Source organism: Schistocerca gregaria, unplaced genomic scaffold, assembly GCF_023897955.1.
Source record: "Schistocerca gregaria isolate iqSchGreg1 unplaced genomic scaffold, iqSchGreg1.2 ptg000582l, whole genome shotgun sequence".
NCBI classification, from domain to species: Eukaryota; Metazoa; Arthropoda; class Insecta; order Orthoptera; family Acrididae; genus Schistocerca; species Schistocerca gregaria.
In genome coordinates this window covers 171,502-184,246 of record NW_026061972.1, presented here as the reverse complement: position 1 = coordinate 184,246, position 12,745 = coordinate 171,502, and the positions used below count along the sequence as shown (strand labels likewise).

Here is a 12,745-nt window from a genome sequence, read left to right as displayed (position 1 = left end):
TAGCAATTTATGAGCTAACGCAAGTCAAATGTTTTAGCGTGTGTTTCTGCTAGATACTGGCTCTCACATAGTGGAGAGACTCACTCCTTCTTGTGTCTCGTTCTCTGCACACGAGTTGCACGTGGCATCGATATAGCAAAGGTTTTCTAGCGCCAGCGAAGTCGATATTACATGAATCGAGTCGACATGTTTGCTTCTTACGATGATGGAATAAGAAGAAATGTGTGTGGTACTTCACTGCATCTGCTGCTCGCCTTCCAGCCTCCCTGTGTCTTATCAGACGAAGATGACTGTGAAATTGGCGGCGATTCAGAAGTTTAACGAAGACGCGCAATTGTGCAGACATAGGTGTGAGCCGAAATAGCTCAGTTGGGAGAGCGTTAGACTGAAGATCTAAAGGTCCCTGGTTCGATCCCGGGTTTCGGCAAGTGTTTGTTTTGAAGCTGATGCCAATGGAATTGCTCCGAGTCTGTGATGATGTAAGTACAGCCGAGAACAAAAATGACTCTGTCCTGTAACTGTTCAGGTTGTCTAGTGCTTGCCGTAAGAGGAACACAGTAGGCAACTCCCTGAGAAGTAAGAAAATACGAAAAGTCCTACCGACTGCGTTCCCTTTTTTGTGTCAGGAGGTAAAGAACGTCTCCAACGGAACCGTGAAATGAGCGAAAACGTGGGAAGCATTGCATTCGAAATACTTGTGAATTTTCCAATTGCCCAGTGAGTGTCGACAAAACACGTAACTCCTCTACTCCAACGTATGAGACCTAACGACTGCTGCGGTTTGTTTTTGCATCGTGTGTCAGCATTCTTAGATAGTCTGCTACGAGCTTAGCGCGACACGTTTGTAGACAGCATTCAGGCGACGTTTAATTAGTAACAGCTCGATGCAGCGATAGCACAACTGTGAAGGACATGAGTCAATGTATAGCTGTGCATCGTGGGACGATCTCTAACGTCATGTGAGCCCGGATAGCTCAGTCGGTAGAGCATTAGGCTTTTAACCTAAGGGTCCAGGGTTCAAGTCCCTGTTCGGGCGGAGATTTTAATACTTTGGTAGCGATTCCTCTGGTAGCGGTGGAAACACTACGGAAAAGAATGCAGCTACGCCGTTTTCTGACGCCACAGTGCTTTAAACCGTATCAGTTGCATGTTTCGGGAGAAAGTCCCGAACTACGGCAGTCGTGGCCGAGTAGTTAAGGCGTCTGACTCGAAATCAGATTCCCTGTGGGAGCGTAGGTTCGAATCCTACCGGCTGCGTGCGATTTTGCATAAAGAGGAGCAAATATTTTCACACACGTGACGCCATCCTCAACAAGACGAAAATTTCCGTTTTACAGTACTGAGTGTCGCGGCGGCCGCTGCTTTCTGTGGCTACCGGTTCACCTCTCACTGACGCTGGGACTGCAGAAAGCCGTCGCAGGCCCACGAGTGCGCTGCCGTCATTTTCTCGCGTCGACGCCGAGTTCGTGAGTACACAGACGTGCTTGGAAGCGTTGGACAGAGCAAACATTCATTTCTCTCTTTTTTAAGAATCGCAATTCAGTCATTCGAGTGCGGCAAAAGCAATGGTGCAGCGTTTCTTTTCTTAAGATCTCGCAGCTACTTGCAAGTATGTCGACCACTTAAGACGACAGTAAACTAGCGTCAGCGGTGCGTCAGTGGGAAGTCGGTGAAGTCGCCATTGGAGCCACAAGCCAGTAATTACGTCATGCGAATCACTCGCACGCAACGCAGCTGTACGATAGCTCAGTCGGTAGAGCGTTTGATTTTCAACCAAAGGGTGTTGGGTTCAAGGCCATGTCTAGGCGAAAATTAATACAATTTCGTAACGGCTAATGTGCTGGCAATGGAAACACTACAGAAAAGAGTTAGGCCACGCAGCTTTCTGCCATTGGATTGCTTCTAAAGTTGGACTTTCACTTGTCGGAAGACGCTATTGCCCCCGGCAGTCGTGGCCGAGTGGTTAAGGCGTCTGACTTGAAATCAGATTCCCTCTGGGAGCGTAGCTTCGAGTCCTGCCGACTGCGAAAATTTTCTCGCTCTCAGAAGATGGACGTTCAGCTGCATCCTAGCAGTTGCGTCTCTACTAAACACGTGGGTCTCCAGCAATGTGCAGTGTTCTTTGGTGCAGCGCTACAGTCGCTCCCAGAAGCCACAGCTCATCTCCTCGTCTCACTGCCGTCCACCAAGTGTCAGTGCAAGTGTCGCCTCTCTGGGCAGTGCAGATGTGTCCATTTTAGCTTGCAGACGGTGACGTGTAGCAATTTATGAGCTAACGCAAGTCAAATGTTTTAGCGTGTGTTTCTGCTAGATACTGGCTCTCACATAGTGGAGAGACTCACTCCTTCTTGTGTCTCGTTCTCTGCACACGAGTTGCACGTGGCATCGATATAGCAAAGGTTTTCTAGCGCCAGCGAAGTCGATATTACATGAATCGAGTCGACATGTTTGCTTCTTACGATGATGGAATAAGAAGAAATGTGTGTGGTACTTCACTGCATCTGCTGCTCGCCTTCCAGCCTCCCTGTGTCTTATCAGACGAAGATGACTGTGAAATTGGCGGCGATTCAGAAGTTTAACGAAGACGCGCAATTGTGCAGACATAGGTGTGAGCCGAAATAGCTCAGTTGGGAGAGCGTTAGACTGAAGATCTAAAGGTCCCTGGTTCGATCCCGGGTTTCGGCAAGTGTTTGTTTTGAAGCTGATGCCAATGGAATTGCTCCGAGTCTGTGATGATGTAAGTACAGCCGAGAACAAAAATGACTCTGTCCTGTAACTGTTCAGGTTGTCTAGTGCTTGCCGTAAGAGGAACACAGTAGGCAACTCCCTGAGAAGTAAGAAAATACGAAAAGTCCTACCGACTGCGTTCCCTTTTTTGTGTCAGGAGGTAAAGAACGTCTCCAACGGAACCGTGAAATGAGCGAAAACGTGGGAAGCATTGCATTCGAAATACTTGTGAATTTTCCAATTGCCCAGTGAGTGTCGACAAAACACGTAACTCCTCTACTCCAACGTATGAGACCTAACGACTGCTGCGGTTTGTTTTTGCATCGTGTGTCAGCATTCTTAGATAGTCTGCTACGAGCTTAGCGCGACACGTTTGTAGACAGCATTCAGGCGACGTTTAATTAGTAACAGCTCGATGCAGCGATAGCACAACTGTGAAGGACATGAGTCAATGTATAGCTGTGCATCGTGGGACGATCTCTAACGTCATGTGAGCCCGGATAGCTCAGTCGGTAGAGCATTAGGCTTTTAACCTAAGGGTCCAGGGTTCAAGTCCCTGTTCGGGCGGAGATTTTAATACTTTGGTAGCGATTCCTCTGGTAGCGGTGGAAACACTACGGAAAAGAATGCAGCTACGCCGTTTTCTGACGCCACAGTGCTTTAAACCGTATCAGTTGCATGTTTCGGGAGAAAGTCCCGAACTACGGCAGTCGTGGCCGAGTAGTTAAGGCGTCTGACTCGAAATCAGATTCCCTGTGGGAGCGTAGGTTCGAATCCTACCGGCTGCGTGCGATTTTGCATAAAGAGGAGCAAATATTTTCACACACGTGACGCCATCCTCAACAAGACGAAAATTTCCGTTTTACAGTACTGAGTGTCGCGGCGGCCGCTGCTTTCTGTGGCTACCGGTTCACCTCTCACTGACGCTGGGACTGCAGAAAGCCGTCGCAGGCCCACGAGTGCGCTGCCGTCATTTTCTCGCGTCGACGCCGAGTTCGTGAGTACACAGACGTGCTTGGAAGCGTTGGACAGAGCAAACATTCATTTCTCTCTTTTTTAAGAATCGCAATTCAGTCATTCGAGTGCGGCAAAAGCAATGGTGCAGCGTTTCTTTTCTTAAGATCTCGCAGCTACTTGCAAGTATGTCGACCACTTAAGACGACAGTAAACTAGCGTCAGCGGTGCGTCAGTGGGAAGTCGGTGAAGTCGCCATTGGAGCCACAAGCCAGTAATTACGTCATGCGAATCACTCGCACGCAACGCAGCTGTACGATAGCTCAGTCGGTAGAGCGTTTGATTTTCAACCAAAGGGTGTTGGGTTCAAGGCCATGTCTAGGCGAAAATTAATACAATTTCGTAACGGCTAATGTGCTGGCAATGGAAACACTACAGAAAAGAGTTAGGCCACGCAGCTTTCTGCCATTGGATTGCTTCTAAAGTTGGACTTTCACTTGTCGGAAGACGCTATTGCCCCCGGCAGTCGTGGCCGAGTGGTTAAGGCGTCTGACTTGAAATCAGATTCCCTCTGGGAGCGTAGCTTCGAGTCCTGCCGACTGCGAAAATTTTCTCGCTCTCAGAAGATGGACGTTCAGCTGCATCCTAGCAGTTGCGTCTCTACTAAACACGTGGGTCTCCAGCAATGTGCAGTGTTCTTTGGTGCAGCGCTACAGTCGCTCCCAGAAGCCACAGCTCATCTCCTCGTCTCACTGCCGTCCACCAAGTGTCAGTGCAAGTGTCGCCTCTCTGGGCAGTGCAGATGTGTCCATTTTAGCTTGCAGACGGTGACGTGTGGCAATTTATGAGCTAACGCAAGTCAAATGTTTTAGCGTGTGTTTCTGCTAGATACTGGCTCTCACATAGTGGAGAGACTCACTCCTTCTTGTGTCTCGTTCTCTGCACACGAGTTGCACGTGGCATCGATATAGCAAAGGTTTTCTAGCGCCAGCGAAGTCGATATTACATGAATCGAGTCGACATGTTTGCTTCTTACGATGATGGAATCAGAAGAAATGTGTGTGGTACTTCACTGCATCTGCTGCTCGCCTTCCAGCCTCCCTGTGTCTTATCAGACGAAGATGACTGTGAAATTGGCGGCGATTCAGAAGTTTAACGAAGACGCGCAATTGTGCAGACATAGGTGTGAGCCGAAATAGCTCAGTTGGGAGAGCGGTAGACTGAAGATCTAAAGGTCCCTGGTTCGATCCCGGGTTTCGGCAAGTGTTTGTTTTGAAGCTGATGCCAATGGAATTGCTCCGAGTCTGTGATGATGTAAGTACAGCCGAGAACAAAAATGACTCTGTCCTGTAACTGTTCAGGTTGTCTAGTGCTTGCCGTAAGAGGAACACAGTAGGCAACTCCCTGAGAAGTAAGAAAATACGAAAAGTCCTACCGACTGCGTTCCCTTTTTTGTGTCAGGAGGTAAAGAACGTCTCCAACGGAACCGTGAAATGAGCGAAAACGTGGGAAGCATTGCATTCGAAATACTTGTGAATTTTCCAATTGCCCAGTGAGTGTCGACAAAACACGTAACTCCTCTACTCCAACGTATGAGACCTAACGACTGCTGCGGTTTGTTTTTGCATCGTGTGTCAGCATTCTTAGATAGTCTGCTACGAGCTTAGCGCGACACGTTTGTAGACAGCATTCAGGCGACGTTTAATTAGTAACAGCTCGATGCAGCGATAGCACAACTGTGAAGGACATGAGTCAATGTATAGCTGTGCATCGTGGGACGATCTCTAACGTCATGTGAGCCCGGATAGCTCAGTCGGTAGAGCATTAGGCTTTTAACCTAAGGGTCCAGGGTTCAAGTCCCTGTTCGGGCGGAGATTTTAATACTTTGGTAGCGATTCCTCTGGTAGCGGTGGAAACACTACGGAAAAGAATGCAGCTACGCCGTTTTCTGACGCCACAGTGCTTTAAACCGTATCAGTTGCATGTTTCGGGAGAAAGTCCCGAACTACGGCAGTCGTGGCCGAGTAGTTAAGGCGTCTGACTCGAAATCAGATTCCCTGTGGGAGCGTAGGTTCGAATCCTACCGGCTGCGTGCGATTTTGCATAAAGAGGAGCAAATATTTTCACACACGTGACGCCATCCTCAACAAGACGAAAATTTCCGTTTTACAGTACTGAGTGTCGCGGCGGCCGCTGCTTTCTGTGGCTACCGGTTCACCTCTCACTGACGCTGGGACTGCAGAAAGCCGTCGCAGGCCCACGAGTGCGCTGCCGTCATTTTCTCGCGTCGACGCCGAGTTCGTGAGTACACAGACGTGCTTGGAAGCGTTGGACAGAGCAAACATTCATTTCTCTCTTTTTTAAGAATCGCAATTCAGTCATTCGAGTGCGGCAAAAGCAATGGTGCAGCGTTTCTTTTCTTAAGATCTCGCAGCTACTTGCAAGTATGTCGACCACTTAAGACGACAGTAAACTAGCGTCAGCGGGAAGTCGGTGAAGTCGCCATTGGAGCCACAAGCCAGTAATTACGTCATGCGAATCACTCGCACGCAACGCAGCTGTACGATAGCTCAGTCGGTAGAGCGTTTGATTTTCAACCAAAGGGTGTTGGGTTCAAGGCCATGTCTAGGCGAAAATTAATACAATTTCGTAACGGCTAATGTGCTGGCAATGGAAACACTACAGAAAAGAGTTAGGCCACGCAGCTTTCTGCCATTGGATTGCTTCTAAAGTTGGACTTTCACTTGTCGGAAGACGCTATTGCCCCCGGCAGTCGTGGCCGAGTGGTTAAGGCGTCTGACTTGAAATCAGATTCCCTCTGGGAGCGTAGCTTCGAGTCCTGCCGACTGCGAAAATTTTCTCGCTCTCAGAAGATGGACGTTCAGCTGCATCCTAGCAGTTGCGTCTCTACTAAACACGTGGGTCTCCAGCAATGTGCAGTGTTCTTTGGTGCAGCGCTACAGTCGCTCCCAGAAGCCACAGCTCATCTCCTCGTCTCACTGCCGTCCACCAAGTGTCAGTGCAAGTGTCGCCTCTCTGGGCAGTGCAGATGTGTCCATTTTAGCTTGCAGACGGTGACGTGTGGCAATTTATGAGCTAACGCAAGTCAAATGTTTTAGCGTGTGTTTCTGCTAGATACTGGCTCTCACATAGTGGAGAGACTCACTCCTTCTTGTGTCTCGTTCTCTGCACACGAGTTGCACGTGGCATCGATATAGCAAAGGTTTTCTAGCGCCAGCGAAGTCGATATTACATGAATCGAGTCGACATGTTTGCTTCTTACGATGATGGAATCAGAAGAAATGTGTGTGGTACTTCACTGCATCTGCTGCTCGCCTTCCAGCCTCCCTGTGTCTTATCAGACGAAGATGACTGTGAAATTGGCGGCGATTCAGAAGTTTAACGAAGACGCGCAATTGTGCAGACATAGGTGTGAGCCGAAATAGCTCAGTTGGGAGAGCGGTAGACTGAAGATCTAAAGGTCCCTGGTTCGATCCCGGGTTTCGGCAAGTGTTTGTTTTGAAGCTGATGCCAATGGAATTGCTCCGAGTCTGTGATGATGTAAGTACAGCCGAGAACAAAAATGACTCTGTCCTGTAACTGTTCAGGTTGTCTAGTGCTTGCCGTAAGAGGAACACAGTAGGCAACTCCCTGAGAAGTAAGAAAATACGAAAAGTCCTACCGACTGCGTTCCCTTTTTTGTGTCAGGAGGTAAAGAACGTCTCCAACGGAACCGTGAAATGAGCGAAAACGTGGGAAGCATTGCATTCGAAATACTTGTGAATTTTCCAATTGCCCAGTGAGTGTCGACAAAACACGTAACTCCTCTACTCCAACGTATGAGACCTAACGACTGCTGCGGTTTGTTTTTGCATCGTGTGTCAGCATTCTTAGATAGTCTGCTACGAGCTTAGCGCGACACGTTTGTAGACAGCATTCAGGCGACGTTTAATTAGTAACAGCTCGATGCAGCGATAGCACAACTGTGAAGGACATGAGTCAATGTATAGCTGTGCATCGTGGGACGATCTCTAACGTCATGTGAGCCCGGATAGCTCAGTCGGTAGAGCATTAGGCTTTTAACCTAAGGGTCCAGGGTTCAAGTCCCTGTTCGGGCGGAGATTTTAATACTTTGGTAGCGATTCCTCTGGTAGCGGTGGAAACACTACGGAAAAGAATGCAGCTACGCCGTTTTCTGACGCCACAGTGCTTTAAACCGTATCAGTTGCATGTTTCGGGAGAAAGTCCCGAACTACGGCAGTCGTGGCCGAGTAGTTAAGGCGTCTGACTCGAAATCAGATTCCCTGTGGGAGAGTAGGTTCGAATCCTACCGGCTGCGTGCGATTTTGCATAAAGAGGAGCAAATATTTTCACACACGTGACGCCATCCTCAACAAGACGAAAATTTCCGTTTTACAGTACTGAGTGTCGCGGCGGCCGCTGCTTTCTGTGGCTACCGGTTCACCTCTCACTGACGCTGGGACTGCAGAAAGCCGTCGCAGGCCCACGAGTGCGCTGCCGTCATTTTCTCGCGTCGACGCCGAGTTCGTGAGTACACAGACGTGCTTGGAAGCGTTGGACAGAGCAAACATTCATTTCTCTCTTTTTTAAGAATCGCAATTCAGTCATTCGAGTGCGGCAAAAGCAATGGTGCAGCGTTTCTTTTCTTAAGATGTCGCAGCTACTTGCAAGTATGTCGACCACTTAAGACGACAGTAAACTAGCGTCAGCGGTGCGTCAGTGGGAAGTCGGTGAAGTCGCCATTGGAGCCACAAGCCAGTAATTACGTCATGCGAATCACTCGCACGCAACGCAGCTGTACGATAGCTCAGTCGGTAGAGCGTTTGATTTTCAACCAAAGGGTGTTGGGTTCAAGGCCATGTCTAGGCGAAAATTAATACAATTTCGTAACGGCTAATGTGCTGGCAATGGAAACACTACAGAAAAGAGTTAGGCCACGCAGCTTTCTGCCATTGGATTGCTTCTAAAGTTGGACTTTCACTTGTCGGAAGACGCTATTGCCCCCGGCAGTCGTGGCCGAGTGGTTAAGGCGTCTGACTTGAAATCAGATTCCCTCTGGGAGCGTAGCTTCGAGTCCTGCCGACTGCGAAAATTTTCTCGCTCTCAGAAGATGGACGTTCAGCTGCATCCTAGCAGTTGCGTCTCTACTAAACACGTGGGTCTCCAGCAATGTGCAGTGTTCTTTGGTGCAGCGCTACAGTCGCTCCCAGAAGCCACAGCTCATCTCCTCGTCTCACTGCCGTCCACCAAGTGTCAGTGCAAGTGTCGCCTCTCTGGGCAGTGCAGATGTGTCCATTTTAGCTTGCAGACGGTGACGTGTGGCAATTTATGAGCTAACGCAAGTCAAATGTTTTAGCGTGTGTTTCTGCTAGATACTGGCTCTCACATAGTGGAGAGACTCACTCCTTCTTGTGTCTCGTTCTCTGCACACGAGTTGCACGTGGCATCGATATAGCAAAGGTTTTCTAGCGCCAGCGAAGTCGATATTACATGAATCGAGTCGACATGTTTGCTTCTTACGATGATGGAATCAGAAGAAATGTGTGTGGTACTTCACTGCATCTGCTGCTCGCCTTCCAGCCTCCCTGTGTCTTATCAGACGAAGATGACTGTGAAATTGGCGGCGATTCAGAAGTTTAACGAAGACGCGCAATTGTGCGGACATAGGTGTGAGCCGAAATAGCTCAGTTGGGAGAGCGTTAGACTGAAGATCTAAAGGTCCCTGGTTCGATCCCGGGTTTCGGCAAGTGTTTGTTTTGAAGCTGATGCCAATGGAATTGCTCCGAGTCTGTGATGATGTAAGTACAGCCGAGAACAAAAATGACTCTGTCCTGTAACTGTTCAGGTTGTCTAGTGCTTGCCGTAAGAGGAACACAGTAGGCAACTCCCTGAGAAGTAAGAAAATACGAAAAGTCCTACCGACTGCGTTCCCTTTTTTGTGTCAGGAGGTAAAGAACGTCTCCAACGGAACCGTGAAATGAGCGAAAACGTGGGAAGCATTGCATTCGAAATACTTGTGAATTTTCCAATTGCCCAGTGAGTGTCGACAAAACACGTAACTCCTCTACTCCAACGTATGAGACCTAACGACTGCTGCGGTTTGTTTTTGCATCGTGTGTCAGCATTCTTAGATAGTCTGCTACGAGCTTAGCGCGACACGTTTGTAGACAGCATTCAGGCGACGTTTAATTAGTAACAGCTCGATGCAGCGATAGCACAACTGTGAAGGACATGAGTCAATGTATAGCTGTGCATCGTGGGACGATCTCTAACGTCATGTGAGCCCGGATAGCTCAGTCGGTAGAGCATTAGGCTTTTAACCTAAGGGTCCAGGGTTCAAGTCCCTGTTCGGGCGGAGATTTTAATACTTTGGTAGCGATTCCTCTGGTAGCGGTGGAAACACTACGGAAAAGAATGCAGCTACGCCGTTTTCTGACGCCACAGTGCTTTAAACCGTATCAGTTGCATGTTTCGGGAGAAAGTCCCGAACTACGGCAGTCGTGGCCGAGTAGTTAAGGCGTCTGACTCGAAATCAGATTCCCTGTGGGAGCGTAGGTTCGAATCCTACCGGCTGCGTGCGATTTTGCATAAAGAGGAGCAAATATTTTCACACACGTGACGCCATCCTCAACAAGACGAAAATTTCCGTTTTACAGTACTGAGTGTCGCGGCGGCCGCTGCTTTCTGTGGCTACCGGTTCACCTCTCACTGACGCTGGGACTGCAGAAAGCCGTCGCAGGCCCACGAGTGCGCTGCCGTCATTTTCTCGCGTCGACGCCGAGTTCGTGAGTACACAGACGTGCTTGGAAGCGTTGGACAGAGCAAACATTCATTTCTCTCTTTTTTAAGAATCGCAATTCAGTCATTCGAGTGCGGCAAAAGCAATGGTGCAGCGTTTCTTTTCTTAAGATCTCGCAGCTACTTGCAAGTATGTCGACCACTTAAGACGACAGTAAACTAGCGTCAGCGGTGCGTCAGTGGGAAGTCGGTGAAGTCGCCATTGGAGCCACAAGCCAGTAATTACGTCATGCGAATCACTCGCACGCAACGCAGCTGTACGATAGCTCAGTCGGTAGAGCGTTTGATTTTCAACCAAAGGGTGTTGGGTTCAAGGCCATGTCTAGGCGAAAATTAATACAATTTCGTAACGGCTAATGTGCTGGCAATGGAAACACTACAGAAAAGAGTTAGGCCACGCAGCTTTCTGCCATTGGATTGCTTCTAAAGTTGGACTTTCACTTGTCGGAAGACGCTATTGCCCCCGGCAGTCGTGGCCGAGTGGTTAAGGCGTCTGACTTGAAATCAGATTCCCTCTGGGAGCGTAGCTTCGAGTCCTGCCGACTGCGAAAATTTTCTCGCTCTCAGAAGATGGACGTTCAGCTGCATCCTAGCAGTTGCGTCTCTACTAAACACGTGGGTCTCCAGCAATGTGCAGTGTTCTTTGGTGCAGCGCTACAGTCGCTCCCAGAAGCCACAGCTCATCTCCTCGTCTCACTGCCGTCCACCAAGTGTCAGTGCAAGTGTCGCCTCTCTGGGCAGTGCAGATGTGTCCATTTTAGCTTGCAGACGGTGACGTGTAGCAATTTATGAGCTAACGCAAGTCAAATGTTTTAGCGTGTGTTTCTGCTAGATACTGGCTCTCACATAGTGGAGAGACTCACTCCTTCTTGTGTCTCGTTCTCTGCACACGAGTTGCACGTGGCATCGATATAGCAAAGGTTTTCTAGCGCCAGCGAAGTCGATATTACATGAATCGAGTCGACATGTTTGCTTCTTACGATGATGGAATAAGAAGAAATGTGTGTGGTACTTCACTGCATCTGCTGCTCGCCTTCCAGCCTCCCTGTGTCTTATCAGACGAAGATGACTGTGAAATTGGCGGCGATTCAGAAGTTTAACGAAGACGCGCAATTGTGCGGACATAGGTGTGAGCCGAAATAGCTCAGTTGGGAGAGCGTTAGACTGAAGATCTAAAGGTCGCTGGTTCGATCCCGGGTTTCGGCAAGTGTTTGTTTTGAAGCTGATGCCAATGGAATTGCTCCGAGTCTGTGATGATGTAAGTACAGCCGAGAACAAAAATGACTCTGTCCTGTAACTGTTCAGGTTGTCTAGTGCTTGCCGTAAGAGGAACACAGTAGGCAACTCCCTGAGAAGTAAGAAAATACGAAAAGTCCTACCGACTGCGTTCCCTTTTTTGTGTCAGGAGGTAAAGAACGTCTCCAACGGAACCGTGAAATGAGCGAAAACGTGGGAAGCATTGCATTCGAAATACTTGTGAATTTTCCAATTGCCCAGTGAGTGTCGACAAAACACGTAACTCCTCTACTCCAACGTATGAGACCTAACGACTGCTGCGGTTTGTTTTTGCATCGTGTGTCAGCATTCTTAGATAGTCTGCTACGAGCTTAGCGCGACACGTTTGTAGACAGCATTCAGGCGACGTTTAATTAGTAACAGCTCGATGCAGCGATAGCACAACTGTGAAGGACATGAGTCAATGTATAGCTGTGCATCGTGGGACGATCTCTAACGTCATGTGAGCCCGGATAGCTCAGTCGGTAGAGCATTAGGCTTTTAACCTAAGGGTCCAGGGTTCAAGTCCCTGTTCGGGCGGAGATTTTAATACTTTGGTAGCGATTCCTCTGGTAGCGGTGGAAACACTACGGAAAAGAATGCAGCTACGCCGTTTTCTGACGCCACAGTGCTTTAAACCGTATCAGTTGCATGTTTCGGGAGAAAGTCCCGAACTACGGCAGTCGTGGCCGAGTAGTTAAGGCGTCTGACTCGAAATCAGATTCCCTGTGGGAGAGTAGGTTCGAATCCTACCGGCTGCGTGCGATTTTGCATAAAGAGGAGCAAATATTTTCACACACGTGACGCCATCCTCAACAAGACGAAAATTTCCGTTTTACAGTACTGAGTGTCGCGGCGGCCGCTGCTTTCTGTGGCTACCGGTTCACCTCTCACTGACGCTGGGACTGCAGAAAGCCGTCGCAGGCCCACGAGTGCGCTGCCGTCATTTTCTCGCGTCGACGCCGAGTTC

The 12,745-nt window shown here is 49.0% G+C and overlaps 23 non-coding genes across 23 annotated transcripts; all 23 read left to right on the top strand.

Annotated features, from left to right (window-relative positions):
• Positions 1 to 354: 354 nt before the first annotated feature.
• Positions 355 to 427, top strand: Trnaf-gaa (transfer RNA phenylalanine (anticodon GAA)). Its single transcript has one exon. It is a non-coding gene; the product is annotated as a tRNA-Phe (tRNA).
• Positions 428 to 963: 536 nt separating this feature from the next.
• Positions 964 to 1,036, top strand: Trnak-uuu (transfer RNA lysine (anticodon UUU)). The gene has a single exon. It is a non-coding gene; the product is annotated as a tRNA-Lys (tRNA).
• Positions 1,037 to 1,175: 139 nt separating this feature from the next.
• Trnas-cga (transfer RNA serine (anticodon CGA)) lies at positions 1,176 to 1,257 on the top strand. The gene has a single exon. It is a non-coding gene; the product is annotated as a tRNA-Ser (tRNA).
• Positions 1,258 to 1,945: 688 nt separating this feature from the next.
• Trnas-uga (transfer RNA serine (anticodon UGA)) lies at positions 1,946 to 2,027 on the top strand. Its single transcript has one exon. It is a non-coding gene; the product is annotated as a tRNA-Ser (tRNA).
• Positions 2,028 to 2,612: 585 nt separating this feature from the next.
• Trnaf-gaa (transfer RNA phenylalanine (anticodon GAA)) lies at positions 2,613 to 2,685 on the top strand. The gene has a single exon. It is a non-coding gene; the product is annotated as a tRNA-Phe (tRNA).
• Positions 2,686 to 3,221: 536 nt separating this feature from the next.
• Trnak-uuu (transfer RNA lysine (anticodon UUU)) lies at positions 3,222 to 3,294 on the top strand. Its single transcript has one exon. It is a non-coding gene; the product is annotated as a tRNA-Lys (tRNA).
• A 139-nt stretch (positions 3,295 to 3,433) lies between these two features.
• On the top strand, positions 3,434 to 3,515 carry Trnas-cga (transfer RNA serine (anticodon CGA)). The gene has a single exon. It is a non-coding gene; the product is annotated as a tRNA-Ser (tRNA).
• A 688-nt stretch (positions 3,516 to 4,203) lies between these two features.
• Positions 4,204 to 4,285, top strand: Trnas-uga (transfer RNA serine (anticodon UGA)). Its single transcript has one exon. It is a non-coding gene; the product is annotated as a tRNA-Ser (tRNA).
• Positions 4,286 to 4,870: 585 nt separating this feature from the next.
• Trnaf-gaa (transfer RNA phenylalanine (anticodon GAA)) lies at positions 4,871 to 4,943 on the top strand. Its single transcript has one exon. It is a non-coding gene; the product is annotated as a tRNA-Phe (tRNA).
• A 536-nt stretch (positions 4,944 to 5,479) lies between these two features.
• Trnak-uuu (transfer RNA lysine (anticodon UUU)) lies at positions 5,480 to 5,552 on the top strand. Its single transcript has one exon. It is a non-coding gene; the product is annotated as a tRNA-Lys (tRNA).
• A 139-nt stretch (positions 5,553 to 5,691) lies between these two features.
• Positions 5,692 to 5,773, top strand: Trnas-cga (transfer RNA serine (anticodon CGA)). The gene has a single exon. It is a non-coding gene; the product is annotated as a tRNA-Ser (tRNA).
• Positions 5,774 to 6,450: 677 nt separating this feature from the next.
• Positions 6,451 to 6,532, top strand: Trnas-uga (transfer RNA serine (anticodon UGA)). The gene has a single exon. It is a non-coding gene; the product is annotated as a tRNA-Ser (tRNA).
• Positions 6,533 to 7,117: 585 nt separating this feature from the next.
• Positions 7,118 to 7,190, top strand: Trnaf-gaa (transfer RNA phenylalanine (anticodon GAA)). Its single transcript has one exon. It is a non-coding gene; the product is annotated as a tRNA-Phe (tRNA).
• A 536-nt stretch (positions 7,191 to 7,726) lies between these two features.
• On the top strand, positions 7,727 to 7,799 carry Trnak-uuu (transfer RNA lysine (anticodon UUU)). The gene has a single exon. It is a non-coding gene; the product is annotated as a tRNA-Lys (tRNA).
• Positions 7,800 to 7,938: 139 nt separating this feature from the next.
• On the top strand, positions 7,939 to 8,020 carry Trnas-cga (transfer RNA serine (anticodon CGA)). The gene has a single exon. It is a non-coding gene; the product is annotated as a tRNA-Ser (tRNA).
• A 688-nt stretch (positions 8,021 to 8,708) lies between these two features.
• On the top strand, positions 8,709 to 8,790 carry Trnas-uga (transfer RNA serine (anticodon UGA)). Its single transcript has one exon. It is a non-coding gene; the product is annotated as a tRNA-Ser (tRNA).
• A 585-nt stretch (positions 8,791 to 9,375) lies between these two features.
• On the top strand, positions 9,376 to 9,448 carry Trnaf-gaa (transfer RNA phenylalanine (anticodon GAA)). The gene has a single exon. It is a non-coding gene; the product is annotated as a tRNA-Phe (tRNA).
• Positions 9,449 to 9,984: 536 nt separating this feature from the next.
• Positions 9,985 to 10,057, top strand: Trnak-uuu (transfer RNA lysine (anticodon UUU)). Its single transcript has one exon. It is a non-coding gene; the product is annotated as a tRNA-Lys (tRNA).
• Positions 10,058 to 10,196: 139 nt separating this feature from the next.
• Positions 10,197 to 10,278, top strand: Trnas-cga (transfer RNA serine (anticodon CGA)). Its single transcript has one exon. It is a non-coding gene; the product is annotated as a tRNA-Ser (tRNA).
• A 688-nt stretch (positions 10,279 to 10,966) lies between these two features.
• Trnas-uga (transfer RNA serine (anticodon UGA)) lies at positions 10,967 to 11,048 on the top strand. The gene has a single exon. It is a non-coding gene; the product is annotated as a tRNA-Ser (tRNA).
• Positions 11,049 to 11,633: 585 nt separating this feature from the next.
• Trnaf-gaa (transfer RNA phenylalanine (anticodon GAA)) lies at positions 11,634 to 11,706 on the top strand. The gene has a single exon. It is a non-coding gene; the product is annotated as a tRNA-Phe (tRNA).
• Positions 11,707 to 12,242: 536 nt separating this feature from the next.
• Trnak-uuu (transfer RNA lysine (anticodon UUU)) lies at positions 12,243 to 12,315 on the top strand. Its single transcript has one exon. It is a non-coding gene; the product is annotated as a tRNA-Lys (tRNA).
• A 139-nt stretch (positions 12,316 to 12,454) lies between these two features.
• Positions 12,455 to 12,536, top strand: Trnas-cga (transfer RNA serine (anticodon CGA)). Its single transcript has one exon. It is a non-coding gene; the product is annotated as a tRNA-Ser (tRNA).
• The last annotated feature ends 209 nt before the right edge of the window (positions 12,537 to 12,745 follow it).